Raw genomic sequence first — 4,687 nt, forward strand, 5'->3', positions numbered from 1 at the left:
CATGTCGAAAATTATAATTATAACTTTTTACTAAAAGTACTTGTCCCAAAGTAAAAATAAGAATTTTTTACGGGATTTCTCTATACTAATTGTGAAAATTATGCTTCTTAAATAAAATTCCCTGTCCCAAGCTCAAAATTATAATTTTTATTGAAACTCCTTGTCCCAATTAACAACAATATTGTATTTCTTAACTCAAACTTCTTCTCTCAAACTCCAAATTATATTTCTTTACTGAAATTCCATGTCGAAAATTAGAATTCTAACTTTTTACTAAAATACCTGTCCCAAATAAAAATTATAATTTTTCACAGGATTTCTCTATACCAATTGTGAAAATTATACTTCTTAATTAAAATGCCCTGTTCCAAACTCAAACTTCTAATTTTTATTAAAATTCGCTGTCCCAATTATCAAAAAAATTATATTTCTCAACAAAATTTTCGTTCTCAAACTCAAAATTATACTGCTTTACTAAAATTCCCTGACCCATAGTAATAATTATAATTCATCACAAAAAATTCCCTCTTCTAAAGTAAAAATTGTATTTCTTCACTAAAACTCTTTCCTCCAGTATACAAACTATAATTAATTCCACAATTTTACCCTAGCAATTGTCAAAATTATATTTCCACATTAAAATATTCAACCCAAACTTAAAATAATAGTATTTTACTCGATTTACATGTGCCAAATTAAAAAATAATAATAATTCATCACGGACAGTTCCTGGCTCAAACTTAATAAAATTGTAATTCTTTTGGAAAATTCCTTATTCCAAGTGAGAATTATGATTTTTTCACAAACTCGCGTTCCGCCCGGCTTAATTTTTCGACGCAGAACAGTGACTGATATGATAGCGAAAATAATTAAGCGAAAGATAAATTTATGTGACAATAAATCTCAAAGACGTGTCTCTTTTTTGTTTTGCTGTATTTTGCCGCAGCCTAGATTTTAGTTGACGTAACACACTTTCATTTGCGAGTGACTGATGGTTTTAAATGCAAAAGGTCACCCGTATAGTAAAAAGTGTACAGGTATGTAGAATTTCGAAAGAACGAAACAGTTGCCAAGATTTCGTTACGTTGTCGATAATGTCAATAAGCACGAGAGGTTCCTAAGGCTTCTTGTTTTAGATAAATAAATTATGCCGTAACTGGAAATACACACGATTTTAGCAATTTTTTTTTGTTTCTCATAATTAAAAAAAAAACTACAACCGTCTAAAAAAAATGAGAATTATTACCAGAAGAAAAGCAAAAAGAGTTAAATTTTAAATCAAAAAGATGAATTTTCAACTAAAATGATAAATATTTGACTGGATTACTTGAATTATCAATTAAAGAAGGCAAATATTTAACCATATACTTAAAAAAAAGATAAATTGGCAACCAAACTAAAATAATTTAGTTTTAAGATAAAAAAAATCAATGCACAACCGAAAAAGACGAATTTTGAACTAAAAATTAATCATTTTTAAACCAAAAACTGAATAATTAAAATTTTAATTAAAAAAATGTATTTCTAACCAAGGAGATGAATTTTAAACTAAAACTATGGAATATTCAACTGGAATAATAGTTGCATTTTAAGTTTTAAAAAATAATCATTTTCAAACAAAATAAAAAAAACAAATCTTCAACAAAATAATTTAATTTTTGGCAAAAAGATTCTTCTCAATTTTTCAACTGAAGAAATTAATTTTTAAATAAAATAATGATTTTTGAAAAAAAAACTAATCTTTAACAAAAGAGTTTAACTTTTAATCAAGCAATTTTATTTCCAAACAAAAAAAAATTTACCAAAAAATACGAATTTTCAACTAGAAAAGATCATTCTTCAGTTAAAAAATAATTAATTAAATTTGTATGAAAGAAATTAATGTTCAAATAAAAAGATGAATTTATAACTAAAATAATGGAATTTTAAATTAGAATAGTTAAAATTTTAAATAAAGAAAATAATTCATTTAAAACAAAAAAAAATTTCAAGAAGTTCGTAAATGTTTAACTGGAATAGTTCAATTTGAAAATTTATATGAGCAGATTCAATTTCTTTGAACAATTATAAATTTCTAAAAAATGTTGATAAATATTCCACTAAAGAAATATTAATCCGTTTTAATAAAAAAGAATAGAAAAGTATTTAAAAAAATTGTATTTGTTTAAATAATTTTAAATTAATCATCCAATGTTAATAAATATTCCAGTAGGCCAAAAGTAATAATTAAAAAAATTATTTAAACAAATGGAATTTTTTTGAAAAATACAAATTAATAAAACAATGTTGATAAATATTCTACTACCGAAATATTAATCATTTTTTATTTAAAAAAATACTTTTAAAAATTCAATTTGTTTAAATAATTGTAAATTAATTAAACAATGTTCTTGAATGTCCACTAGACAAAACTTCAATCATTTTTATTTTAAAAAATGTTTAAAAATTATTTAAACAAATTGAATTTGTTTTAACAATAACAAATTATTTTAACAATTTTAATAAATAATCAACTAATAAAATATTAATAAAATTTAATAAAAAAAAAGAATGACAAAATTATTTAAACAAATTCTATTTGTTTCAATAGTTGAAAATTAATGAAACAATGTTAATAAATATTCCAGTAGGCCAATAGTAATAATTTGTATGAAAAAAAAATAATTAAAAAAATTATATAAACAAATGCAATTTGTTTAAACAATTACAAATTAACAAAAAATGTTGATAAATATTCCACTAAAGAAATATTAATAATCAGTTTTAATAAAAAAGAATAAAAAAGTTTTTTGGAGAAATTCTATTTGCTTGAATAATTAAAAATTAATTAAACAATTTGAATAAATTACCCAGTAGGACAACCGTAATATTTTCAAAGGAAAAAAAAGAATTAAAAAAATGTTACCAAATGGAATTTTTTAAAACAATTACAAATTAATGCAAAAATGTTGATAAATATTTTACCAAAGAAATTTAAATAATTTTTGATAAAAATAGAATTTAAAAAACTATTTAAATTCCATTTGTTTAAATAATTGAAAATTAATGAACCTATGCCTACCAATAGTAATAATTTGTAGGGGAAAAATCGAATTTTCGAAAAAAAATATGATTGAAACAAATTGCATTTGTTTAAATAATTAAAAATAATTAAACAATTTTAATAAATAATCCAGTAGGACAATAGTAATATTTTTAGGCAAAAAATAATTTAAAAAATTTAAACAAATGGAATTTATTTAAATGATTACAAATTAATAAGAAAATGTTGATAAATATTCCACTAAAGAAATATTAATAATTAGTTTCAATAAAAAAGAATACAAAAGTTATTTGAAGAAATTCTATTTGCTTGAATAATTAAAAATTAATTAAACAATTTGAATAAATTACCCAGTAGGACAACCGTAATATTTTCAAAGGAAAAAAAAGAATTAAAAAAATGTTACCAAATGGAATTTTTTAAAACAATTACAAATTAATGCAAAAATGTTGATAAATATTTTACCAAAGAAATTTAAATAATTTTTGATAAAAATAGAATTTAAAAAACTATTTAAATTCCATTTGTTTAAATAATTGAAAATTAATGAACCAATGCCTACCAATAGTAATAATTTGTAGGGGAAAAATCGAATTTTCGAAAAAAAATATGATTGAAACAAATTGCATTTGTTTAAATAATTAAAAATAATTAAAAAATTTTAATAAATAATCCAGTAGGACAATAGTAATATTATTAGACAAAAAATAATTTAAAAAATTTAAACAAATGGAATTTGTTTAAATGATTACAAATTAATAAAAAAATGTTGATAAATATTCCGCTAAAGAAATATTAATAATTTATAATAAAAAAAGAATTAGAAAAATGTATTCAAAAAAATCCCATTTGTTTAAATAATTGAAAATTAATTAACCGATGCTGATAAATATTCCACTAGAATCATATAAATAATTTTAAGTAAAAAAAGATGAGAATGCCGTGCTCGAAAGATCGATTTCACGAAGAATTAATATTTTTGGTTTTAAGGGTAGTTTTCAGGGACTAGTGGGGGTATATTAAGGTTGTCAAACACATATGTCTAATACACGAAATTCTTCGTTGTATAATTCTCTACAAGCCTTCTCCTATTGTTTTTCCGTCACATTTCCCCAAACCCTAACAAATTATTACAAAAACTAAAAAAAGTGATTTTCCCCATGCATTTTACATGGGAAACTTGAAGTCAAAACCAGAACCTGTTAAAACAAAAATTTAAAAGAAATCAAGGAATTTAGTTTTTCGAAAAAGTTTTGCGAAGGAGTGAAAGCAGTCAATAGAAGGAGAGATACAAAGTTATAAATAGAGGAAATGAGAAGTGTCGGAAAAGTAGTGAAGAGGAATATAGGAGAAAAAAAAGTATAATGAGGTGCGTAATAAAAAAGGAGAAAAATACAAGGTTTGAAGGAGAGTTGGAGAAGGTAGGAAGGAAGAAAAAGCAATGAAAGATAGTCAATAGAAAGAGAAAACTAAGGAAAAGAGTAAACTAAAATATTGAGATGGTAGAATGGAAAAAAATATTTAAAGGATTGCTAGCTGGATTAGAGAAGAAAGTTAAAAATTACAAGGAGGCAAAGAGGAAAAGCGGAAGGAAAAGAGACAAGGAAGAGGACATAACAAGAGAAAAAATAATAAAGGTGTTAG

The 4,687-nt window shown here is 22.5% G+C and overlaps 1 protein-coding gene across 2 annotated transcripts in view; it reads right to left on the bottom strand.

The window, feature by feature from the left end:
* LOC117176299 (band 3 anion transport protein) overlaps nucleotides 1-4,687 on the bottom strand; it is a 177,653-nt gene that overhangs the window by 98,247 nt on the left and 74,719 nt on the right. The gene's annotated exons all lie outside the window — the stretch shown is intronic.

Source organism: Belonocnema kinseyi, chromosome 7 (assembly GCF_010883055.1).
Source record: "Belonocnema kinseyi isolate 2016_QV_RU_SX_M_011 chromosome 7, B_treatae_v1, whole genome shotgun sequence".
In the NCBI taxonomy this organism is placed as follows: domain Eukaryota; kingdom Metazoa; phylum Arthropoda; class Insecta; order Hymenoptera; family Cynipidae; genus Belonocnema; species Belonocnema kinseyi.